A 27,574-nucleotide genomic window follows, 5' to 3' on the forward strand; every position below is an offset into this window, starting at 1 on the left:
GATAGATGGCAACCCCCAACAGAATAACTTGGTATTCAGTTATTGGCAACGCACTATCTCTATTTTAAGAAATGTAGGAAATAAAGGTCAAAATCCACCTGTGATGAATGCCGTTTCTGTAGCTGACCCAATAGTACAGGGCAATGAGACACATCTTCAACGGCCAGACAATAGCATGAGACCCGCAGAGCTGTCCTTATGATTGGAAGTCACATGGCATCATAGCTGTGTAACAGGAAGGGGCGGTGCCAGAGTTATGATCTCATTGGTGCCAAGCACAAAGCCCTGGGCAGCAGACCAAAAGAGGTGAGGACCAGAAATAGAAACCTACTGAATTGCTTGGCCTTACTGTCCTGTTGCTCCTGTTACTGGGTATGCACAGAGAGGTAAGGAGTGTGGAGCCCTTTTCCCCTAGACAAATGATTTAGGAAGAGACTCATTCCAAAAAGCAGAAGGAAGTTTTAGTGACTGTAGAAGTTCAAGGCCAAGCAGCTAGAGTTCCACCCGCGGGTCCTGAACCCTGCATACCGCAAGTACACGGGCTGAAAGCTTTGGCTCATTATGTAAACGGACCCCGAGGGCAAATGCAAATTAGGGTCATGTTTCCAAACCTAAAAATGTAACCCGAAAAAAAAAAATTATGAATGCGTTAATCGAGTGGGAAAAGGCTGAATGATCCTCATTAGGTAAACTATTATTCAACACCCCTGTATAGCAATATATTTCTCTAGAAAAGGGCAAGAGTCAATGCTTTTTCAGAATGACATCCTGGTCTAACACGAGCTTAATGACACTTAGTCCCAATCAAGTGTGCTACAGTAGCAGCCAGATGGTCTGATCTGCACTTCTGTCTGCAGTAAATGGGGTGGGCAAATTACATTTGAACCAGTAGACTGTGTACAAAATCTCCAAGATTGAAGAGGAAGGGAAGTAAGGAGTTCCACTACCTCGCTGAAGATACAGCCACTCTGTCCTTTGCTTCTGTCTACCTGGACGGCAAATAAGTTTCCCTCCCTTGCTATGTCTTTTCAATTGATGTAAAATAATTTGTGGGAGTGAGGGAACAATCCTAAATAGGCCTGCTGAGAGGAAGGTCCGATTTTATTTAATTCAATTATATTTATTTATATTTCAATTCATAGGCCGCCGCCTCTCCCCGCAGTCTTAGGGCAGTTTACAAAGTGAGTTAAAAACCCAGTACAATGGAATGTAACTTTCGGAATGCATTAAATCTATTGGTAAAGCATTGCTCCTGCTCTTCCTATGAGCCTGGAAGAGAGGGTTGCAGATTGTCAACCAGGCACAAAACGGGGTATGGAAGGGGGGGGGGTCCGGCAGGGCCCGGTTTGATGGTGATGGTGATCCTTGGCCTGAACCAAATGCCTGGTGCTGTCTTGCAAGCCTTCCAGTGTCTGAACCCCAGTTATTCTACCATATGGTTGGTAATTGATTTTTGTGATTGACGTCTGAAGCTGCCTGGCCTGTGATGTTTCCCAGCTCCTGTCTCGGTTGGCACTTCAAGGCCAAATTCTCTAGCTTGTGTTTTATGACTGGAGCTTCCCATAACAAAGCTGTGCGATACCATCCCCCTTAGACTCCCTCGCTTTGCTGTGCCTAGCACCCAGATTATAGGAATATTTGGTCTTCCTTTGAAATCCGAGTCATCACCTTCCCATGGGAGGGAGGGAAGGGGATGTGCCTATGTTTATATATGTGAATCCTTGTATGTACCTTTAGTTCTGCCTATGCTTCCTGCTGGATGTCTTCGCTTGAGAATAAAGAAACTTGCTAATACAGACGTTTGCTTGCCTTCAAGTCTAGAAGTCTGACATCCAGACCTCAAAAAGCTCCATGAGTGCTTGCACTTCTGATGGCAACTCATTCCACCAGGCTGGAGACACAGCTGAAAAGGCCCTGGCTCTAGTTGAAGCCAAGCGTACCTCTCTGGGGCTGGCGATCGTCAGCAAGTTGGTGTTCACTGAGCGAATAGCTCTCCAGGGGACATATTCAGAGAGACGGTCCCCCCATGGAGCTTACGCACATCCAAGTATTTTTAAGATTGTGATCTAAAGCAGCTGTCCCCAACCCCCGGAACCAGACCAGTACTGGTCCATAGATCAGTCAGTACCAGGCCGTGGCTCCTCCTCGTCCTCCTCCCCGTCTGCTGCCTTAGGGGCTGCCTGCCACTCTGCTGCCAGCTCACTTTTGGTGCTCTCCAGTGGCCGCCATGGCTGGGGCTCCTCCTCGGCATGGCACTGCACAGCTGCTGCTGGCAGCGACTCCCAGTGGGCGGTGGGGAGTCAGGGGCGCTGGTGGGAAAGCAAGCGTAGCAGGGGCTCAGGCGGCGATGATGTCCCTCAACAAAAGACAACGCCCCCCCCCGGCCTCAGTAAAATTGTCAAGCATTGACCTGTCCCCGGTGATAAAAAGGTTGGGGACCACTTATCTAAAGCACACAAACTCCAACCTTAAAAACAGCTTGTGCATATCAGGCCTCATCTGTTGCGCAAGATGTATGTAAGCAGCAAACTTCACAAAGGCTTCATCTTCCCCTACTTCATTTTAAAGGGGAGAGTGCGGCAAAGTGGTTAGAGTATCAGACTAAGATCCAGGAGGCTCCAATTTATGTTACTCTGGTATCTTTGGGATAGAATCATAGAATCATAGAGTTGGAAGGGGCCATACAGGCCATCTAGTCCAACCCCCTGCTCAACGCAGGATCAGCCCTAAGCATCCTAAAGCATCCAAGAAAAGTGTGTATCCAACCTTTGCTTGAAGACCGCCAGTGAGGGGGAGCTCACCACCTCCTTAGGCAGCCTATTCCACTGCTGAACTACTCTGACTGTGAAATTTCCCCCCCCCCCCTGATATCTAGCCTGAATAGGCCTTGTTACAGCTTCCACCTTTGAACAAAATGGATTGCTGACCCTGAGGGTGGCAATGATATATCACCAAGTGACGGTTGTGCATTCCATGAGGAAAAGCTCACTGCAAATAGCTGATCACACCTCTTAATACTGAAACAAATGGGATTGCCAACCTGCAGGTGGGATCTCCTGGGTTTAGAACTGATCTCCAGTCAACAGAGATAATCTGGAGAAAATGGCCACTTTGGAAGGTAGGTTCTATGGTATTATACAACCACTGAAGTCCCTCGCCTCTCCAAACCCTTCCTTCTTCAGGCTCCAGGTATTTCTAACTCAGAGAGGGCAACCCTAGAAGAGAAAGCTTTTGTGACCAAAACCTGCCTAAAACTTGTCTGAAGTTCATCCAGATGCATTTTTGCAACAGAAGACCACAAGGTAACTTCAGTGTTTGACCCTGCATGGCATTATGGGGGGAAGACCTGGGGCAGCAGCAGGTGGCCGAGGGAATCGGTGTGGCTGATAGATTTGCCTGGGCTATGTATCGAGCCAGAAGTCATAGCCATGGCAGAAAATGGGCCAGCGCAGAATGCAGGGGGACAACGGAGTCTGTCAATCCGTTGTGAAGAGTCCCAGCAGAAGCTTGTGGTCCATGAAGTGACAACTGCAGAGGTAGTCATGGAACGTCTTAATTCCAGTGACTATAACAAGCACCTCCTTGTCTATTTGAGCTCATGCTTAAACAGCCTGGTCCACTGCTGAATTACTCTTGTGATTTTTTTACTGATATCTAGCCAGTACAGTTCTACACGTAGTTTAAACCCATTACAGTGGGTCCTTTTTAGCTCAACATTGCCTGTTCTTACAGACAATAACTCATGAAGATCACAGGGGGGGGGGTGAATTACCAACATTTACTGCTTAAGAGCCTTTAGGTGGTGAAGGGAACAGATCTATTCCCATCCATTGGGACTTACTCCCAGGAAAATGTTCTGAGGATTGCAGTGGGTGTCAGGGATGGAGCCTGGGACCTTCCCAGATGCAAAGTATTTACACTGCCCATCAACTGCAGCCTCTCTGTTGCCTAAAACGACTAGTATGTTTTCCTTCCATAATAGAAAGGGGTTGAGATGGTTTGCAGAGAAAACGGTAGTGGGATTTGCAACCGGCAGGCTTTGAAACCCCTAGACCCGCAGTGTGTATGTCACGGCATCATCCACCACGTCCTGGGATCTAAAGGTCTTCGAGCCAAAAGTCCAATTCATCACTGAACCGGGAGACGTGTGGATTAATTACCAGATGTCCAGCAAACATCTGGCTAATTAATCCATCTTTTCCCCAGGATTAATTACAAATTGGACAGGAGGATGTTAATCCATCCCTATGTGAGGAAAAGCACTCCAGAAGCAATGGGACAAGAATGATTGGAAGCAGCATAGGAAGAAAAAAAACCAGGAGATATTAACCCCCCCCCCATGTCATTATGTATCCTGGAGCATTAAGCAAGACACCAAGCTACCCATACAACATGGAGCCGCCTGATAAGGCCGTTAAGAGTGAGAATTTGTATTACATTTGTGCCGTTGTCATTATAATAGCAAAATATCTTATGTGCCGGAGAACAATGCTCTGCGTTTTTCTAATGTATTACAGCGGCCGCTAATCTCTTCCGAAGGTCATGTATGCATTTTCCATGAGCTCCTCTTATTGCTTTCTGTACCATATTGATAACCCAGTTCCCGACCCAATCTCCAATGCCTCCATTCTTTCAGGACAGTCATTGAGGACTAGTTTTTATAATCAAATCCTTTTATTAATGCTAATGAGTAGGGTTTTATTTCCTCCCCCCCCCTTTACGTCTAAGCAGTGTGGTTTATTATAAAGTATTTCCACCCCCCTGTCTCCAGCCGTCAGTTCAGGTATTGGAGCCCCGCTGTATCGTTTCCCAGGGCTTTTAAGAATTGTTTGCGAAGTTGTTGTTTTTTTAAAGGAGTTAATCTCGGTGCATTGTAATTGTACAACTGTCAGCAGGAAGCACACAGTCGGGGGAAAATAACTTGATGTCTGGGCTGCATGATTGACTTTAATTTAAAAGCTGTCTGAAGACACAATCCTGACCCACGTTGGTTAGTTCACAGCAATTTGCCATTTAATTTCTTAATAGAAGGCCTTCCTGTTGTACCCTGGAGATATTTTTATGCAAGGAAAAGCTGATGTGGAATTATGTTCTGCCCTTTCTTTAAAGAATTCATGACGGATTAACTGTGAGGTACGCTGTAAAATAGGGACTCCGCCTCTTCCCCCAGGCAACCAATGAGCAATATGTGGTTCTAAACTGTGCAATCTAATCTGAGTCCAAAAACTGAATCACAGTACTTATAGCAGAGGTAGTCAAACTGCGGCCCTCCAGATGTCCATGGACTACAATTCTCATGAGCCCCTGCCATGGACATCTGGAGGGCTGCAGTTTGACTACCTCTGCCTTATAGCTTTTAAATTTGTTTTTAATCTATATCTACTGTGCACTTTGTAATAAATAGATATTTATTCTTTAGCTGCTTAACCTTCTAGGTTCCTGGCTTGCTTCTCAAGTTGTTTGTTTGACTTCTCTTTTGCTATTTCTGCATAACAGGGTGGCCCGTTCTCTGGTGGGGATGGGGGACCCCATCGCCTCTCATTTCCCACTGCCATTCACACCCCTCTAGAATTTCTGGGGATTCCTACAGGGTTCTGACATCCCTTCCAGATTTAAAAATGTTAAATAATAATCACAACTAGACCAGGTTCCAACTGCCTCTTTCCCCTAGTAAAAAAGAGGGAAGAGTAAGTTGTTCATCCAGGTGGACTTCACCTAGATGGGTTGTAGACAGGAAAGCCAGCAACTATATAGTCCACCCACTCCCCCAATGGCCTCAAGGATAGACTTGGTGGAACAACTCTCTGTTGCAGGCCTTGCACAACAGTTTAAGACCCTGCAAGGCCCTGATCTCATTTGGCAGAGTGTTCCACCAGGTCTTGTGGTTATCCCAATGATGGTCCCCTGGTTGCTACCTATGAAGAATTTTACCATATAGTTTTCAATGATTTCTAGAGAGGGGTGACATCATTTCCAGGTTTATCCCAGAAGTGACATAGCACCATTGCCCAATCGCAATTTTTAATAAGTGTGCTGGTGGGTCATCTCCAACAGGCAAATGTTAAGCTTGGTGGGCTCCTAGATACTTGTTATAGAGACATGATGTGTGAAGCACCAGCAGGTGTTGTCATTAGTGTGTCAGACTAGGATCTAGGACAGGAGTGGCCAAACTGCGGCACTCAAGGTGTCTATGGACTACAATTACCATGAGCCTCTGTCTGATGGCCGCTCATGGTAATTGTAGACCAGGGGTAGTCAAACTGCAGCTCTCCAGATGTTCATGGACTACAATTCCGATGAGACCCTGCCAGCAAATGCTGGCAGGGGCTCATGGGAACTGTAGTCCATGGACATCTGGAGGGCCGCAGTTTGACTGCCCCTGTTGTAGACCGTGGACATCTGAAGACTCACAGTTTGGAGACATCTGGAGACTCACAGACTCCTGATCTAGGAGATCCATATTCAGATCATTGCGCATGGAATGTTGCTGAGTGACCTGGTACCAATCTCTCCCTCCCTCTTAGCCAAACCTCCCTTACAGTGCTGTTAGGTTGTGTCTGTAAAAATGGAGAAAATTGGGGTAGTTAATACTGGCGTGTATACATACAAATCAAAGTTATTATCTGCAATCCACCATAACATTAAACAAAATGGGTGTCTTTTTTTTTCTTTTAGAAACTGAATAATGTTTGCAATTTATACAGTGCAGGAGACCGATGAAAGCATTTTGTATTCATGATCAGAGGAATCCTTACAACAGTCCTGGTCATATTATTTATCCTATTATTGCATGTGGGGATGTTGACTGTTTCTGCACTGGGAACTTTGCTGCCCTGGCTCCCATGCGGGAATACAAATCAGGGGCAGACAAGGTGCATCGTGGACTGATATTTATTTTTTGTGATAAATTTATGTGTGCGTGTATATATGTATGTTTATATATATACATGTGTGTAAATATACATGTGTGTGCATATGTATATGTATATGTATATGTATATGTATTTTTAAAAATGTGTATAAAATGCCTTCCATAATGTGCTTTCTTTCCCTGAGCCCATTATCTAGACTTCCCATTGAGTTTCAATTGTGTGTCTTTTAAAGATATTATCTCCAGTTTGCATTTCACGTGCTAAAATAAATACAGCAAGTGTAATATGCTAAAGGACAGATTATGAGCTGCTTCTTCCTATAACGTGAGAGCGGGAAGAAGGGAGCTCAATTTATATGGAAGTCCCAGGTCATTTCAATGAATTTTCAGCGTGCCAATTGCAATTCCAGTTCTGCCGAATGATTAAGCGCGGAGCTGTCCTGCAGAAATAAAGACAACTTTATTGGAATGTGTGCCAGGGCCCAGAATGAATACAGGCAGAATAGAAATGCTGTCCTTTGAGAAGGAGAGGTCAGAATATTCAGCCTGACTTGCATGTGTTAAAATATAATTAAGAGAATGCAGATCCTCACATGGAGTTTTTCCCCCTTTTTTCCTTTTCATTGAATCGATGCATGTAGGAAAGCTCCTAGATCTTTTTAGAAAAGAAAATGATAGCCTGATAGGGCACATTTCCTAGACCACAGAAGACTTGGTTTTCATCTTCCTCATCTCCAGGTAAATCCAAAAGGTGCCTGTTGGCTGCTGAAAGGCCGACAGATTTAATACAGCAGAAGCTTTCACGGTACATCTGATGTGGCCCACAAAAGCTTTTCCTCCAATGCATCTATTAGGCTTTAAGGTGACTAAAGGTTCCTTTTTAGTATTGCTGCAACCGATTAGCATAGTCCTTTCTATAAACAGCGAAGCCACAAAGGTCTGTGCCTCCGCTCTGTTTTTCTTCCTGTCAGTCACACAGATGGGATTTGTCTCCTGGAGCCGTGAAATGATCAGAGAAAAGCTGATCAGATAATTTTTTTCCTCCCCTCTGCATGAGCAGGTGCCTAAAGGTGCGTGTGTGTAGAAACCAAAATTGAGGATGACTAGTCAGAATCCCTGGCAAATAGATGGGGAAGAAATGGAGATAGTGACAGATTTTATTTTCCTGGGCTCCAAGATCACTGCAGATGGGGACTAGAGCAAACAAATTAAAAGATGCTGGACAGCATCCTAAAAAGCAGAGACATCACCCTTCCAACGAAAGTGCATCTCGTCAAGGCTATGGTCTTCCCAGTTGCAATGTATGGCTGTGAAAGTTGGACCAGAAGGAAGGCCGAGCATCAAAGAATTGAGGCTTTTGAACTCTGGTGCTGGAGAAGACTCTTGCGAGTCCCTTGGATTGCAAGGCGAACAAACCAGTCAGTCCTAGAGGAGATCAGCCCTGACTGCTCCTTAGAAGGCCAGATCCTGAAGATGAAACTCAAATACTTTGGCCACCTCATGAGAAGGAAGGACTCCCTGGAGAAGAGCCTAATGCTGGGAGCGATCGAGGGCAAAAGAAGAAGGGGACAACAGAGAATGGGGTGGCTGGATGGAGTCACTGAAGCAGTAGGTGCAAACTTAAATGGACTCCGCGGAATGGTAGAGGACAGAAAGGCCTGGAGGATCATTGTCCATGGGGTCTGATGGGTCGGACACGACTTCGCAACTAACAACAAGCCAGAATTATTATTTAAAAGAATTACCGTACATTCTGAATATACATCACCCTTACATTTGGTTAGAATTATACAACCCCATGCTCCAGGTAAGGCACGTTCAGGGGTGGTTTGCCATTTCCATCCTCCATGTCATGACCCCTAGTGTTCTTTGGAAGAATTGCTACCAAAATCCCCAAAGGGATCCCATCTAAATAGAAACTGGGGTCAGCCCTGCTTAGCTTTCAAGATCTAATGGGACAAGATTTGCCTGCACTATCCAGGTCACGGCAGCTTACAATAGGCCATAAATATAATAAATCTACCAGGCAGCAACAAACTACTACACAGGAGAGGGAAAGGGACCCAGACAGATGGTAAAAGCTCTGCCCTAAGGGCAGCAGTGTTTTTGCAGGCTCTTCCTTCCAAGAGTCAGCTTCCCATTAAGTTCCCAGGCCTAAAGAAGAGGATCAAAGCAGGTGATAAAGGTTTTGTTCCCAGTTAAGATGCGTTTCCATTGGCTAGCCCTTGAGAATAATTGGATCCAGTTTCTCTAAAACATCACCCTTCTCAGCCACCATCCCAAACTCTCTCTTCCCTGGATTCAGTTTCAGCTTGGCCTGTCTAGTTCTTTCAGTTATTAGGCCTGACTGGAAGAAATATAACTTTGTTATTGAAGTTCATTTTGCGGCAAAACTACGTCTTCCAGATCAAAGGGATCTTATGCCACTTGCGATGACTTCTGTTGCTTTAGCCACAAATCACCCAGAAACAATTCAGGCTAGGTACAGAGCTTTCAGAAAATAGCTTATCACTGTTGACAGCAGAAAGATTATCATAATCTCCCATGAAACCATTGGGGGAGAGGTTAAGTAGCTAAAAAGCTTTCCCATCATGCTCTCAGCAAACCGTAACCCCCCACAGAGTATATAAATCTCAAGGGGGAAACCCGTAAAAGGGAGCATGGATTATCCCTAACCACCATTACCTTCAAAATGGATGGTTTCTTCAGAAACCTCGCTCTGATTTATGAGCAGCATTTCCCAAGTTTGGCTCATTTAGCCAATAAGAAATCGCTTTAAAATATTTCCCAGGGATGCACTTTCAACTCTACATTTTGAACAACATTCAGCGTTTCTTAAAAGAACCCCACCTTCATATTGTTGGCAGCCTAAATATGCAAAGGAATAAAGCACTGACTGATTAAAGAATAAATAACTTTATAGAGAAATAAAATAGCTTCGGAAAGAGAGAGAGAGTCCTAGCAGTCTAACTGCTTAACTGTTCTTCTTCATCCAAAGGCAAACAGGGATGAAGTAGACTCAAAGGAGCGGAAAGTCTACAATTCAGCCAATCAGGAGGAGAATATTTGAAAATATTTAGACTGAAGTCCCAGTCTAAATATGCTAACTTCACATCTCCTCTCACACACCCCTGTAGAATATTCTTCATATATGCTGTTGAACTATGCACATGATATATCTTATTAGGAAGGCGTGTGTGTGAGATCATCGAATCTGCTGTCACAGCATCTAGCCTTGAGGTAAACAGTTTCAGGTGGTTGGAGGTGCTGGGCTGCTGTAGAAGAAAAAGACTCAAGTCCAATAACCCCTTAAAAGCCAGCAAGATATCCAATGTATAAGTTTTGACTGGAGTTTGGACTTGAAAAAGTATGTACTCCAGAAATCCTGTTGGTCTTGAACAGGGGTAGTCAAACTGCGGCCCTCCAGATGTCCATGGACTACAATTCCCAGGAGCCCCTGCCAGCATTCGCTGGCAGGGGCTCCTGGGAATTGTAGTCCATGGACATCTGGAGGGCCGCAGTTTAACTACCCCTGGTCTTGAAGGTGCCATGGAACTAGAATTTTGCTCTCCTACAATGCAAACAGTGTCACCAGGATTTGTATTGGGCAGCAGAGAAGAGATCATGGGAAGGAGTTCCTTGTGCACCGATCCTAATCATTAGTTACACAGAAAAAGTGGCGAGGATCTGATTCTCGCATAGGATTTATATGAAAACATCAAGGATGTATGTGAAAACACGCCCTGCCGTCAATTTGGTTAGTCTTTAAGGTACTCCTGGACCCTCCCACCAGAGGAGAAAGCAGTGTCTCATTGCCTAAATGGGCTGTGTGGAGAAAAGTTTAATAGCCCACCCAGCCACTCTTCTATTGGTTAGCCGCTCTGTCGGCTCTTCCCTCTCTGCACAGCCCTGTGAGGCTGCAGAAAGAAAGCTCTTTAAACCTTTCCCCATCAGCCTTCTGTGGCTGCAGAGTGAAAGCTCTTTAACTCCCCCCCCCCTCAGCCTTCTGTAGCTGCAGAGAGAAAGCCCTTTAAACCTCCCCCCCCCTCAGCCTTCTGTAGCTGCAGAGAGAAAGCTCTTTAAACCTTCCCCTTCAGCCTTCTGTAGCTGCAGAGAGAAAGCTCTTTAAACCTTCCCCTTCAGCCTTCTGTAGCTGCAGAGAGAAAGCTCTTTAAACCTTCCCCCCCTCAGCCTTCTGTGGCTGCAGAGAGAAAGCTCTTTAAACTCCTCCCCCCTCAGCCTGCTGTAGCTACAGAGAGAAAGCTCTCTGCAGGCACAGAAGGCTGAGGGGGGAAGGTTTAAAGTGCCTGCCCATTGCTTCCTGCCCCCAGAGTGCACCACAAGACATTTTCACATCAAAAAAGGATGGCATCATATATAATCTATTTTTTTTCTAATCTAGGAATATTGGAACTGCAGAGATATGTACCTGAATCTCAGGGAAAACTGTGCAGACAGTAGATAATTGAGTGCTTCTGGTTATTGTGAATTTTATTGATATAATGTTGTTTTTCCTCTGCAAGCTGCACTTTTAAAAACTCTGAAGAGTCTATTGTCTGCATGGACAAGTACAGAGCGGCTACTTACTTGCAGTGATGTGATGACAGTCCAAAGAAGTTGTACACAAAGGATCTTTACTTCCATTTTTCTTTTCTTGTTTGTTCAGTCTGCAATAACAGACAGCTTGAAAGTCCTTGTTCTTTGTATTCTAAAAGAAAGCCATCTAGGTACCAGATTCCCTCGGCTACTGTGGCTTAATATTTAGTCTCCATAAGTTCTTATTCTGTGTTCTATAGCACTTACATGAAAGGCACAAGATGTCCTGCCACCAGAAGGGAACTGTTAGCTTTGCTGAAGCGATCGCCTCGGGGAAATAATTAACACCCTTCTATTTGTAATCACAAACTCAGATAAGAAGTCCTCTCGGTACTGTACTGGGAATGTATTTAAAAGGTGACGGAAATCAAACATTTTACCAGTTTTCGCCACCCTGATTATAAGAACAAGATAATTAAACTACCTTGAGTGTTAACTAATCTCTTCAGTGACTGGAACACAGAGCGAATCACGGGGATTATCAAAGGACCACTTCTGTTTATATCTTTTTGTTATGTAGATCATGTGTAAAACGTGTTACAGCATCTCCTTTTCTTATACTGTCCTAATATTATTGATTTGTACTCTGGTTTTCTCCCTGCCGGGGAACTAGCATTGCTCTCCCCTCCTCCGGATTTACCCCTATAGCAACAATCCTGTGAATCATAGAATCATAAAAAATAGAGTTGGAAGGGACCTCATTGGTCATCTAGTCCAACCCCCTGCACTATGCAGGACACTCAAATCCCAATCGCTCATCTACTGTAACCTGCCATGCCTTTGCCTTCTCAGAATCAGCCTCTCCATCAGATGACAATCCAGCCTCTGTTTAAAAATTTCCATAGATGGAGAACCTACCACCTCCCGAGGAAGCCTGTTCCACTGAGAAACCGCTCTAACTGTCAGGAACTTCTTCCGGATGTTTAGACGGAATTTCTTTTGAATTAATTTCATCCCATTGGTTCTGGTCTGTCCCTCTGAGGCAAGAGAGAACAATTCTGCTCCATCCTCCACATGGCACCCTTTTAAAAACTGTAGGTTAAGATGAGATCAGCTTAGGGCTGATCCTGCGTTGAGCAGGGGGTTGGACTAGATGGCCTGTATGGCCCCTTCCAACTCTATGATTCTATGATTCTATGACTGGATCTAAGGTCACTATGATAGATGGGCAAATGTCCTGTCCCCTTCTGAAAAACATCAACCTCCTTTAGTCCTGTTTGGTGTATGAGCAGAGCAGCTAGCAGCCAATCAGGCTGGAAGGGCTGGAGAAGCCTGATGAGAGGGGAGAAGGGCAGAGAAGAAAAAGTCTCCGTTTCAATTAAATACGGCTTGTGTCTCCCAGCACAAGTTTTGAGAGGTCCCACCTCAGGAGACTTTAAAGATTTCAGGGTCTTCCTTTTGAGTGAAAATGGGTGAAAATAACAGAAATGTGGGAAAAAATGTGTCTTCAGAGGAGGGGGGTGAAATAATTATTTTGCTAAAACAGTAGCATCTATTTCTGAGAAAAACTTGGACGCTAAATCTACACACCTAAATTATCCATTGCAAACTTATAACTGTATGGCCCCAGAAACACTGTGTTACATATGTTCCCCCTAGGAGCGAACAAAAATTGCTGTTTCTTTCCTGTTGCCCTCATGGGTGCTGGACTTATTGCACACAAGGGTTAAGACTGTCATACAGAGAATTAGGATCAAGCTGTAGATCATTTCAACATTATTTTAGACCTGCATGTGTGCGCCGACTGATGCACCGGCGCCTGAGCCTCCCCCCCCCCCCCCGCAGGGCGACGCTGGCTCTGTCGGCCTGAGACGGCCGATTCGGAGGTATGTTTGTTGGTCAGGGGATTTCTGGTATAAGGTGGTCTCTAGGCATCCATTGTTTGTTTTTACAGTAGTGTCCAGAAAATGCATTTCTTGCATGGGATAGCGTCATTGTCAGATCGATGGTGGGGTGAAAGACATTGTATGCTTGGTGAAAAGTGTCCAGGGCTTCTTTACCATGTGTCCAGATGATAAAAATATCATATATTATTATTATTATTATTATTATTATTATTATTATTATTATTATTATTATTATTAGATTTATAGCCCGCCACTCCCTTGCGGCTCGTGGCGGGTAACAATATCGCAATTCCCCATTAAAACCCCATAAAACAATAATAACATTGCCAATATTGCCGGCATGGCAAGAACGGCAGCTCAACTCCCCCCCCCTCCCACTACTAGCGGGTGGAGAGGAGGTCCTGATGATGTTTTGCTTCGGGTCCAGAACCCGAGTCCCCGGGGGAGGCATAGATCTATTATCAGCCCCGGACTCAACCATAAACCTGGCGGAAGAGCTCCGTCTTGCAGGCCCTGCGGAATGTTGAAAGATCCCGCAGGGCCCGCAGCTCTCCCGGGAGCTCATTCCACCAGGTCGGGGCCAGGACCGAAAAGGCCCTGGCCCTGGTCGAGGCCAGGCGTGCTTCCCTAGGGCCGGGAACGACCAGCAGGTTTTCACCCGCAGAATCACGAGTATAAGAGAGGTGTGAGTGGGTAGTTTAGGAAGCATTGCTCCAAGTCTGCCATGAAGATGCTGGCATACTGAGGGGGCATTCATGTGCCCGTGGCTATACCATTGATCTGAAGAAGAAGAAGAGTTGGTTCTTATATGCCTCTTTTCCCTACCCGAAGGAGGCTCAAAGCGGCTTACAGTCGCCTTCCCTTTCCTCTCCCCACAACAGACACCCTGTGGGGTGGGTGAGGCTGAGAGAGCCCTGATATCACTGCCCGGTCAGAACAGTTTTATCAGTGCCATGGCGAGCCCAAGGTCACCCAGCTGGTTGCATGTGGGGGAGCAGAGAATCGAACCCGGCATGCCAGATTAGAAGTCCACACTCCTAACCACTGCACCAAACTGGCTGTCTGGAGGAACAAGTTGTCACCCAATCTGAAGTGGTTATGTGTAAAAACAAAATGGCGCAAAATGGCTACGTCAGAAGTGGTGTTGTTAGAAATCGTATTCCTTTTAGACCGTAGCCCACATTTGTGTGGGATGTTGGTATACAGGGATTCCATATCCAAAGTGGATAAAATAGTATTCTCTGAAAGGTTGTTCAAAGATTGCATTTTCCTTAGAAAGTCTATGGTATCAGGGACATAACTTAATGGCACAGAATCTTAGAGCGGAGTCCATATATCCAGATACCCCTCCTGGTGATAGTGTTGATGCCGGAGACAATGGGACGCCCTCAGTTGCCATGTTTGTGGATTTGAAGTAGAAGATAAAAGGTACCTGGTGTGTCTGAAAGGATTTCTTCCTGAACATGCAGAGGTAATTCCTTTATGATCTTGGGCAGTTCTTTTTTAGTCCTGTGTGGTGTTTGAGTCCAGTTATTTGTAAAAGGTGGTATTCGAGAGTCGTCCTTAAGCCTCCTGGATGTAGTCTGATATGTTCATGACTACAGCAGCTTCCCCTTGTCTGCCTCTTTAATTAGCGTATTCGGATTGTTCCTGAGGCGGCCTATGACCTTCCTTTCCACAAGGCTGATAGTCTGCTGTGTGTGATGTTTGTTGGCCACATCTGTTTGGATCTTGTGGGGGAAGCATTCTGTGTGGAGATCCAGTGCGGCATTGCAACAATCTGAAGGGGTTCATGTGGAGTCTCTTTTCCTGTATTGTTGTTTTGTTGGTATGTGGTAGTCAGCATCCTGTTTATTGGTGGGTTGGAAGGATGGTAGTTGTTCTCCAGTAGATTCTGTGATGAAAATGGATGCGAAAGGGATGTGAAATAGGAAATGACCAATTAGTTTCATCTTTCGAGGCTGCAGTGTGGTAGATTATATCAGTGGTCCCCAACCTTTTTATCACCGGGGACCACTCAACGCAGGGGACCACTCACCGGCGACCACTCACCGCCTTTTACTGAGGCCCGGTGGGGGGGGGGGTAGTTTACTCCTCTACTCTCAACTACTGCCCTAGTGCTCTCTGATCACTATGGTAATGTTTAAACATCCCTTCAAAATAAGATACAGACATGCCACAACAATGAAGTGTGTTGTAAAGGGCTGGGGGGGATGATGTAAAGGGCCGGGGGGGGGAGAAGGTGTCCTTCGGGGCCCACCTCCAATTAGTCGAAGGACCACATGTGGTCCGCAGCCCACAGGTTGGGGATCGCTAGATCATATGATGGTATCACCAGTTTCATCCTTCTTTCTGTGATTCTTATCTCAGTTCCATGTACTAGAACTATGGTGGGTTATGGCCCCTGCTGGAACGTATGTAGAATGTATGTATGTCTGCATAGAATGTATGTAGAAATATGGTATGTGTTATTATGAGGGAAGAGCCTCTTGTGGCACAGGGTGGTAAGGCAGCCGACATGCTGTCTGAAGCTCTGACCATGAAGCTGGGAGTTCAATCCCAGCAGCTGGCTCCAGGTTGACTCAGCCTTCCATCCTTCCGAGGTCGGTAAAATGAGTACCCAGCTTGCGTGGGGGTAAAACAGTAATGACTGGGAAGGGAATGGCAAACCACCCTGTATTGAGTCTGCCAAGAAAACGCTAGCGGGCATCACCCCACGGGTCAGACATCTTGGTGCTTGCACAGGGGATACCTTTACCTTTTTTAACCTTTATTGTAAGGTACATCAACTGCTTTCTGCAGACCATATTTTTGTAGTTTACACTGATCACAGAACAAGAATTGACTGATTGATTGATTGAATTTCTATACTGCCCTCCCATAAGGCTCATGGTGGTTTACATAAAACATCATGGGTATACACATGGAGACACATTCATCTTCCATCTTCTCTCTTCCCCACCTTGTTCATTCTTGTCGAGACTTAAAAAGAAAAAAAAAATCTGAATTGCTTCACCAGGTGGCCTTTTTGAGGCTATACAACTCTGCTGGTTCTTCTATTCCAAAAACTAAATGATAAATCCTTCTATATTGAATGTGAGCACTCTACAGACAGGAGGATAGAAGCTTGCAAAGTGAAATCCCTGCAGGGAAGGGCTTTAGAGACAATCTGCATCACAATATCATGGTCTTTCTCTCTTGAGAGGAGGGAACCCATAGAAAACCTCTCAGAAGAAAGACATTGGCCATTTCCGCATGGAGGGGTAAAACGCGAGTGGCTTCCTGCTGGCAAACATGGGGCAGTAAATCTCACGCTTGCAGCCCTCCTCAAAGGGGATACCCCTCCCACATTTTCCCTCTGCCCCATCAGGGCTTTTTGCCCCCTGATGAGACTGCAAGGGAAAGCAAAACGAACTTCTCCCTCTCTTCCTTGGCTTGTCAATAACAGCAAGCCACCAATCACAACACAGCAGTTCTCTCATGGACTGAAACTCCCCCCCATCCCCAAAATTAATATATATATATATATACTTTTAAAGGTACATGAACATTGTTATGCAGTAATGACACAACAGAGATGCATCTTTCATAAAATCAACACTGCCCTGTTGCTATGGAGAAACACCAGAACAATATTCCGCACCCCCCTTTTTTTGTTTTTTGTTTGCACTTTATTTCTGTCTGGGTGGATTTCTGAGACGCTGCACGTTGTCTCTGGAGCCCAAGAAGATATTATGTGCTCATGGTTGGCTTTAAAACAAGCTTCTCAGATTCCTATACGATCGGGAGAAGGCAGCCAGATAACTCCCCCCCCGCCTTCCAAGCTCATTTCCCACTTCTAGAAGATGCAAACAGGACTGTTTTTACCTGCCCAGTTTTAAGAAAGCTGGATAGATAACTGATGCCCAAAAATACATTTATTTTTTTTTGCTAATGGTAGGCTTAAAAACAAAGCACACACATGGCTGAATGATTGGGAGAAAGCTGCTTGATCACCCGCACCACCCGCTTCCCAGCTCATTCCTCACCGCCAGAAAACAGAAACGGGGCTGTGTTTTGCCTGCCTGGTCTCAAGAAGATGATGCACACTTTAAAGAAGATGTTATTTCACCTTGGATAATGTAGGCTGGCGGTCCCGCTGTAACACGGACTGCGCCATTTTGGGGGGGGAAATTACTCAAAGCAGGAAATGGAGGGGGAAGGGTGGGTACAAGGGTGGAACAAAGGTGCTGAGACTATAACATGTTTTCCCCTCCATATGTTCTTATTAGAGCCTCTTGTGGTGCAGAGTGGTAAGGCAGCGACATGCTGTCTGAAGCTGTCTGCCCATGAGGCTGGGAGTTCAATCCCAGCAGCCGGCTCAAGGTTGACTCAGCCTTCCATCCTTCCGAGGTCGGTAAAATGAGTACCCAGCTTGCTGAGGGGTAAACGGTCATGACTGGGGAAGGCACTGGCAAACCACCCCATATTGAGTCTGCCATGAAAACGCTAGAGGGCGTCACCCCAAGGGTCAGACATGACCCGGTGCTTGCACAGGGGATACCTTTACCTTTACCTTTTTATGTTCTTATCCCTGGTTGCTCACTGTTGGTTTGCGCGATTTAGGGTGGTAAATCCAGTTTTCTGGATTCCCGAAATCGCGATTTAAAAATGGCCAAATCGTGACCTGGCTACCGGATGTTGGTGATGTCATGTGGAGGGGGCTATATCTGCCGCCAACATGCCAAGGCTGTCCAGTAACATATTCCTCATGTGGCAATGGCCATTGTGACATGGCTGAGGCAAAACCCATGTACCTGTCACAAGTAAATATATAAACACGGATCTTGGAACTAACCCTACAAAGTTTAACCTTATTCCATATTGAGTGCTGAAGGCAACAGGGCTTCAGAATGTCTATCCTGTATAACATATCCACCATGCAATGTCATGGTAAATGTCTACATTAGCCTTTCTTAACCTTTTTACCACTGAGAAACCCCTGAAACTATTATCCAGGCTTTGAGTAACCCTGGAAGTGATGTCAGCAGGCCACGCCTCTCTGCCACACTCCCGGAAGTCACATGACAGCAGAAGTGTTGTCACCCAGACACTCCCCACTGGCTATGAAATCATACTCAGTCACCCTCCACTCCTCCAACGCAGTTAAAATGAGAGCATTTACCGCTCTGGACTCCAGTTGTTACCATGTGTGATGAGCCTCGATCAGCAAAGATTTTTATGACCAGGGTCCTTTCTATTTCCTCCAGGCCTATCATTGGCCATTTGGGGAGTGGCAGGTGAGTCAACATAACCACATATGGTCATATCACCCTATACATGTTTAACAATTTATTTAAAAACATTACAAATTTATTAGCTTCCACCCAATTGGAAAACCCTTTTGGGGCCATCAAAACCCCCCAGGGATTCACAAAACCCCTTCTGAGAAAGCCTGGTCTACATGGTTAAGCGTGATTGACTTTCAATGATTATTCTGTGTTTGCCAAGTTCAGTACCCTGAATCTGCGGAAGCAAAAGGCACACAAATTTCAGTATTCATTAATACTATGAGGAAAGGCTGAGGGACTTGGGAATGTTCAGTCTGGAGAAAAGGGGGCTGAGAGGGAACATGATGGCTCTCTAAGTATTTAGAAGGTTGTCACTTGAAAGTGGGCAGGGAGCAGTTCCTGTTGACAGTAGAAGATAAGACCTGTAGTAATGGCTACAGGCTTTAAACTCCATGTAGAACAATACTGGCTAAATATCGGGGCGATGGGGGGGGGATTCACAGTCAAAGTAGTTCAGCAGTGGAATTGCCTGCCTAAGGTGGTGAGTGTTACATGCGTGGACTCAGAGAACAGGACACGACTGGGAGTTCATTTCAGCTCTTCATTGACCCAAGCAAAACAGGTACTTATCCTGGATGCTTTATGCTAATGCTGCATTGAGCAAGGGGTTGGACTACATCGCCCCTTCCAACTCTATGATTCTATAATAGGAGACAAGATCCATTTCAAAGGATTACTCAGGTCTAAGAGGATCAAGTCACCCATTACTTCTAACACATGCTTTTAGTTTTGGAAGAGAGGGTGACCACAGGTGCTCCTGCCTATTCCCTCCCCAGCACTGCTTCTATATGTGGCAGGTCTCCCCCCTTGTCATACAATAGGGAGGGGATTGGCAGTAGGGCTGAGAAAGGATTATCTATGGGGAACCATGTGCTGCATTTCTGTGGTTTTGCTCTGCTAATTGCCCATTTTTTCTACAAAGGTTGAGAAATGCTGAAGACTTGGGCATGGAGATTGGGGAAGGCAGGGTATGATGTCATTAAGAATACCCTCCAAAGCAGCTGCTTCCTCCAGGGGACGTGATTTTTGTCATCTGGAGATTAGTTGTAATTATGGGAAATCTCCAGGCCCCACCTGAAGGTTGGCAGCCTTACTTGTTATTCCAGTTCAAAGTGCTTTTTGATGAAGCAAGACATGCTTGTATCAATACAATAGCATCTTGCATCACTGGAAGTTGTCTTGAGCTAGACAAATGCACAAGAGGAAATGTACTGAAATGTGGCTTCTTTTCTTTTCCATCAGCCAATTTAAAAGTATGCCAGTAAGGCCCTTGGGAAGAGACGGCAATGACAAATTGTAGGTAACAATCTGTGAAAGTATGGTCATTGCTGACCCGGACTGCCTCTGTGGTTTATCCGTGCACTTCGTCCTACTCTGGCAATGGGTTTAACAGACAGATCCTGGGTATGGCTATAAAAATGGCAGCAAAGGTATCTGAGACTCATGAGATATCAGGCCCCTGGGGTAGTGCACAGAATCATAGAATCATAGAATCATAGAGTTGGAAGGGGCCACACAGGCCATCTAGTCCAACCCCCTGCTCAATGCAGGATCAGCCCTAAGCATCCTAAAGCATCCAAGAAAAGTGGGTATCCAACCTTTGCTTGAAGACTGCCAGTGAGTTCTCCTGGTCAAGCACAGGGCTGAAGTCATCCAGCCATGCATGCTGGGACAGGGCAAGGTACAAGTCCATTCAACACAACAGGGCAGGAACAGTCAAGGCAATTCAAACAGGAACGACAGATGAATCCACTGAACCCACTCACTAGGGGCCAAAAGCTCTAGGATAAGTATAAAAGGACAAGTTGTTCAAAAGCAAGTTGACTGACTCAGTGAAACTTCATTCAGCTTAAGACAACAAGACCAGACAATATTGAGGAAGAGAGAAGGCCCATGACATTCTAGTTTTTCCAGGCGTACTGGCTTCAACCATATGCCTGGCGGAAGAGCTCCATCTTACAGGCCCTGTTGTCCTCTGGAAGCTCATTCCACCAAGCAGAGGCCAGGGCCGAAAATACCAAGGAGGGCGTGCGCTTTAGGGGCCTGCCCAATCAGGGTGCGGCCAGCTTCGCCGGAATCGAGTCCAGACCGTTTTCGTGGGGCTGGACACGCTCCACCCACAGGGCTGTTTCAGAAATATATAAGGGTACCATGGATAAGGATAGTCTTGCATGTCCGTCTTATTTAACTTCCCAATTTTGAATGTTGGGCAAAGGAACTTAGGCCACAGTTCCTCCCCAACAAGTAAAGATTGGGAAATTTCTGGAGACTTAGGAGACTGAGTCTGGGGAGGGCAGGAACTTTATCAGGGCATAATGCTATACAGTCCACCTTTCAAAGCAGCTATTTTCTAGGGAAACTGGTGGCTGTCACCTGGAGATCAATTTTAATCTCAGGACATCTTCAGCTACCACCTAGATCAGTGGTTCTCAATCTTCCTAATCTTCAGACCCTTTAATACAGTTCCTCATGTTCTGGTGACCCCCAACCATAAAACTACGCAAGTGTTCTTTCACAGAAATTAAACCAAAACTGACCTGAAGATCCATTGTTCATGGATCATAAATTGTTTTTTTTTCCCAGGGTTTCTCAGTTTAGCTCTGCTTCTTGTTCCACCATGCCGATCTCGTGGCAACAGTGACGGTGCCCCCCGCCGGCCAAGCTGCTCGCCCTGTTGCAACCCTTGTGAAAAGGCTGTTTGACCCTCAAAGGGGTCCCGACCCCCAGGTTGAGAACCACTGACCTAGAGGTACTCAAGTCTAACAGTGAAATATAGATCACTGAGGCTTATGTCCATCTTTGTCACAGAACTCACATTCGGTCTGTGTTCCTTGTGAAGCACCCCACACAATTAGAAATTCTTTCTCTACGCCCTCACATTTTCATCTGACTCATTTATGATATTATTATCTTTCTGAACTAATTCGTAAACTTGGAATGATTCATGCATAGGAATTTTTACATCCTACTATTGTGGGTGGAATGACCCCCTTTTTTTAGCTCCCTTTGATGTAACAAAGTGACATTTCTAAATATTTCTCGTTGGCGAACATTAAGCAGATTCTAAACTTCATTGCTTCGATTGCACTTTTCACAAAAATACCTCAAAGCTCCCTGATTTTGTAATCTATCTTTAACACAACTCTATTCCTGCTGTGAGATAATGTTTCACAACATCGTTGTCCGGGTTTGTGTTGCATAATTTTTTGAGCCCCCAGGGATATTTGGAATTGTGAGAGATGGTGGTGCGCACAATGCAAAAATGGCTGCAGAAGAAGAAGAGTTGGTTCTTATATGCCACTTTTCTTTACCCAAAAGAGTCTCAAAGACCGTTTACGCACTGGGAACTTCACTGCCCCAGTTCCTGTGCATGAGCACAAATCAGGGGCGGATGAGGTGAACCCAGCCAAATGTTCCCCCATGTGGCTGCAGGAACAGGTGAGGCAACCTGCCACGATTAAAACTCCAGCCTGCAGCCCGGCACAAAACTTCCAGTGTGTAAACGGTCAAAGTGGTTTACAATCCTGCGTTGAGCAGGGGGTTGGACTAGATGGCCTGTATGGCCCCTTCCAACTCTATGATTCTATGATTCTAATCACCAGGCTCCTCCCTGTCCTTGGGTGGCCCAGAGGGAGCAAACTATGCCCTAGTCAGCTTCATGGGGCTAGACCAGGACATTTATTTTCATTTGGCAGGAAGGTGGGATTGCAAAATAAAGATCCCCCCATGTGGCAGAACTAATTTGCCGCTGTTTTGTTTTCTGGGAGCACAAATTTCAGCGGGACACCTGATGCCCCACTGAAATGTACCCCCTGTGTGGACACAGACTGCTATGGAGCATACAGCTCTACAGCAACGTAGAGCCAGCGGCACAGCTGCCATCATGCGGAATCAGCCAGCTCTCACCTACTGCTGATGTAGTCTGCCTGCAGCTTAGCCACAGAGGCTTGCAATGTGCTGCTTTTGTAAATACTCTTTAAGCTTTTGTACTCTGTTTCAGTAAGTAGACTAAAGCAGGTGAATATGATCAAATTAATAAATAATCTTTCCCAGTAAACTTTAAAGTGCTGTGAGTCTGGATCTGTGCCTCATCCACAAACTGCATACTTGCAAATGCTGTTACTCAGCAACTCTATTTCCCTGGAAGGACTCAGGACCAAGCGAAGTCCAGAATTCCCAACACAAATGCTTTCTTAAACTGTTTTTAGAAGTATATATCCAGTATTTCTTCCATCATGCAACTCAAGGCATGGTTCATGGGCTTCTGAGAAAGTCTCCTTTTTGCTCAGATTCAGCCTTGTTTCCTTTCATTCAGGTGGCTGCATGGAAGTGTCTTCCAGTCATCCCCTGTGCCATTTTTATTGTACAGCTTTCCCTTCTCCTTTTGCCTGGTGTGGTGTATCACTATCTCAGATGAAAAACTATTAGGCTAAAATAAGAAGAAAGAGAAGTAATCTCTGAGGAATTTCTTGATATGCTGGCTTGGAGGTCTAAAAGTTAAAGGTAAAGGTATCCCCTGCCATGTCTGACCCTTGGGGGGACGCCCTCTAGCGTTTTCATGGCAGACTCAATACAGGGTGATTTTGCCATTCCCTTCCCCAGTCATTACTGTTTACCCCCCAGCAAGCAAGCTGGGTGCTCATTTTACCGATTTCGGAAGGATGGAAGGCTGAGTCAACATTGAGCCAGCTGCTGGGATTGAACTCCCAGCCTCATGGGCAGAGCTTTCAGACTGCATGTCTGCTGCCTTACCACTCTGCGCCACAAGAGGCTCTTTCAAGCTTGGAGATCTACCATGTCCCTAATGTTTACAGTACCCCCTTGGGAGTTTCAATCTTAAGCTTGTTTTTCTTTGGGGTTGTATTTATGACACTTCCCCCCCTCCCTTAGTCAGCCAGGAATGCATCAGGAAAAGAAGAAGCTGATAACACTATGAAAATGTCTCACAGGAGCATGTCTGAAATCTCAATAATCCACTTTCAGTACTTCCTGAGAATCAGGAGAGTTCAGCGGGAAGCAGGAGACCTTTAGTATTATGCTGTAATAACAGAATGACAGCAACTACGATGGAAAAAGCAAAGGGTGGTTTAAATGTAATTCCCTGCTCCGTGCAATGGGTCATCGCTGCGAACTGAGCATATGTACAATGCATAAAGAAATCAATACAGATGCCAAGATGTATACGAGAGAATTTCTACACGCTTCTGCCGCTTGAGGCCGCGTGCGAGGTTTGCCGAGCCTGCCCGCGCATTGCCACGTTAAAGAATCAGGAAGGTCTTCATGCGCCTCTTTTAAAACCATCAACTCCAGATCCCTGCCACTCGTTATAGCCCAAGTCTGCAATGAAAATTAAATTTCACATCCATTGCAGGGAAGGGATCTGCCTATGAAACGGAGGGGAACGTTTAGTGAGTTTCTGTCTGGTGCTGAGGAAGCAAACTAGCCATCCAACACTGTTATTTGACCTACCTGGCAATCGCTTTAGATCGTTTAAGTGAACCTGCCATCTGTTCTGCATTTTTGACAGATGAATGGTTATTGCTCAGATAATGTGCTTTTGATACATTATATATATATATTTAACGACTGGTTCTTTGGGGTGCATTCTGATGTAATGTTTCATGGTGAGGAAATTAATTTTGAAAGTCGTCTTGTGAAGACGTACGTGGGGGAAAGTTATGTCAGAGAGGGCTATCTTGCTTTACTTTTCCAGAGGTGACCCTCTGAGTGAATGAACTCTTGGACTATATTCAAGGGACAGGGAGATAACATTCAAAAGTCACTGGATGATCTTAAATAGATTGAGCCATACTTTCTTTGCCTTTGCATGTCAGCCTCTGACAGAATGTGCTTTATAATGATTTGAACTGGCTCTGAGGAAATATATCTGCTTTATAACCATCTCTCGTTAACTCGAAGTCCAGCGTGGGATAGGGGTTAAGAGTGGCAGAATCTAATCTGGATAACTGGGTTAGATTCCCCAAGAAGAAGAAGAAGAAGAAGAAGAAGAAGAAGAAGAAGAAGAAGAAGAAGAAGAAGAAGAAGAAGGAATTGGTTCTTATATGCCACTTTTCTCTACCCAAAGGAGTCTCAAAGTGGCTTACAATCGCCTTCCTTTTCCTCTCCCCACAACAGACACCCTGTGAGGGAGGTGAGGCTGAGAGAGCCCTGAGATTACTGCTTGGTCAGAACAGCTTTATCAGTGCTGTGGGCAGCCCAAGGTCACCCAGCTAGCTGCATGTGGGGGAGCGGGGGATCAAACCCGGATCGCCAGATTAGAAGACCACACTCTTAACCACTACACCAAGCTGGCTCTCCTCCGCATGAAGCCAGCTGGGTGACCTTGGGTCAGTCACTGTCCTCTTAGAGCTCTCTCAGCCCCACCCCCCTCACAGGGTGTCTGTTGTGGGGAGAGGAAGGCGATTGTAAGCCCCTTTAAGACTCCTTTCTTTGAGTCATGAAAAGCAAAGTATAAAAAACAACTTTTCTTGTTCATGGTTTACTGAGAAGGATTTTCTTTAAAGCAGATATGAAATTATGTATTTAAGAGATTTTTTTTTAAATACTATATTTGCAAATTATGTTTAGGGTAGCTTACATGAACAAATATGACAAAATAACAACAGAAGCAAGTACCAAAAAACAGCACTATCAATCTCAAATTATGAACCCAGTAATAACCTGCCCCTTTCCCATGTATTTATGGTAATCAGTCATTTGATCTGACAGAACTTCCAGGTCAGTCTTAATCTGCCTCAAACGCCACCTTTTTCAATGAAGTCAATTAAAACATTCGGTTCCAAATACCAAGCAGCCATGTGATAAGGAGCCAAGCAAACGCAACTATTGTCATGCTTCAATATCTGTTTCACTTATCTTCTAGGCCTCATTTACCCTTTCAATAGTACAGAGGATTGGCGCGTGGAAGCACTGATCACGGGGATAATTGTTTGAAATGCGGAAAGTCAAGATAATACCATAGACCACAATATGACATCTGGACAGATACTCTTTTCGATCCAGCTGCTGCAATCAATCACAACAAACTGACTAGGAAAGCGAAATGGATCCAATTTGTTATAGAGAAAACTGGAAGAAAAGCTGGCATGTGAGAACTACATGTGAAAGTTGTGACATGTCTTTTTGTAGGGTGTGAAGGAGTCAAGAATCACCACTCTATCCGGGGTCAAGGTTCAAATGTTCACGTGTAATCTAAAAGAGACTTTTAAAAAAATTGTGCAGTCCACACCTGGAATTATTATAATATATATTTTAGGAGCTTCACATCCTACGATTCTGAAGCCACCAAACAAGTCTTATTGAATACTAGATAAAAAGCTGTTGTATTGCAAAATACAATGGGCAATGGACCGCCCTCCCTGAGCAGGACAGCTGAGGCCTTGGAGAGACCTCAGAGGGCATTTTCGAGGCAGGGGGAGGAAGTGCCGGTGAGGACTCTGTGCCTTTCCCTGCTGTGCCCCCAAAGGCTCGCTGAAGCCCTCGCAGGCCATGCTAAGTGTCTTCGGGGAGAGGGGGGTGGCAGGAAGCACGGGCTGGAACTCTGTGCCTCCTTCTGCTGCCACGAAAGGGCTTGCTGAAGCCTCCACAGGCCTGAGTGGCCATTTCTGGGGTGGCAGCAGAAAGCTCAAGCTGGAACTCAGCGCCTCCCCACACTATCCTGAAAAGGCTCACCGAGGCTTCAGCCCCCCCCCCCCCAACTTGGCTCTCAATGGTAGGTATTGCCTCCGCCCCCCAGCCCAGCCCACCAACTGGCTGGCCTCTTTGCAGGAGGCCTGCATCCACCCATTCCATGCCGGGGAAGGAGTTTATGGCTTGGAGGTGGACTGGTGTTGTGGGTGGGCTGCCCCAGCCCCCCCACTCCACCTCCTCATAGTACCAGGGCTTCTTTGCATAGGGAAGGCTGGTGCCCGCCTCCTGCTCAGTCCCCAGATGCCAGCCCTCCTTAAGGGTGTCCAGCACCTGGCTGGGGGAGGTGGCCAGCAAGCACGTGGCTCGGAGGTTGCCTGGGGCCTCATGCAGGTGGTCAGGCAGGGCCGTAAAGCCAACACAGGCCCCCCGCCTCCCCACAGAAGCCAGCCCAGAACACAGGGCCGATGATGGGGGACCTTCCCTCCCCAACCCTCCTGCAAGCTGGACGGCCTCCTTAGTGGATGCCAGCAGCCACCAATACAGCGTAGAAGACCGAGCAGGTAGCTCAGAGGTGGGCTGACTGACAGCTCAGCATGCAGCAGCACGGGCTCACATCACAACTCACCTCCTTTCTTCTCCATAGCTCTCAGTTACATCAGCCCTTCCATGTGGTAGAGGCCAGGGCCAGGTTCCTCTCCCTAGCGGGCCACAGCCACTACCTGTCCAACTCCCCCCTACACCATAGGCCCAGGACCCCAGCCCTCCCTCCCAGCTGGCTCACCAGCTGGCTCACCTCTGGGCATTGGCACAGTACAGCGGGCTGGCACTTCTTCCATGTGGAATTAGTTGGAGGAGAATGGCCACCTGATTGCCCATTCGTTGGATGGAAGGCCAATCAGGCGCACAATGAGTGCAACTCCTCCCACCACCCCTAACCAGTTTAATTTATGATTCAGATTCTGTCATTAGATGTGTGCCATATATTTGACCCCTGATGAAGACTCTCTGGGTTGAAATGCATTTGGTCTATAGTCATACCATTTGCAACCATTGAGACTTTATGTGCAATATTGCAAAGTCATTCTTCACTTTTAATGTTGTTTTTATCATCTTAATGTATACTTTATATCAAAAAATTGTATTTTAATTTTAATCTATTTTGTTGCTCAACCTTCAGGTTCCTGACATGAAAATAAACTCCGCCACTGCAATTACTGCACAGCTTCAAAGCAAATTAATATCCATATGAGGTGGACATGCAGACAGTTGAACATAGGCGA

General features: G+C 45.8%; 1 long non-coding RNA gene across 1 annotated transcript; it reads left to right on the plus strand.

Moving 5' to 3' along the window:
- Positions 1–259: 259 nt before the first annotated feature.
- On the plus strand, positions 260–27,574 carry LOC143820815 (uncharacterized). The gene is made up of 3 exons (XR_013225548.1): positions 260–306; positions 25,528–25,752; positions 27,472–27,574. It is a non-coding gene; the product is annotated as an uncharacterized LOC143820815 (long non-coding RNA).

This window comes from Paroedura picta, chromosome 1, assembly GCF_049243985.1.
Source record: "Paroedura picta isolate Pp20150507F chromosome 1, Ppicta_v3.0, whole genome shotgun sequence".
Lineage (NCBI taxonomy): Eukaryota > Metazoa > Chordata > Lepidosauria > Squamata > Gekkonidae > Paroedura > Paroedura picta.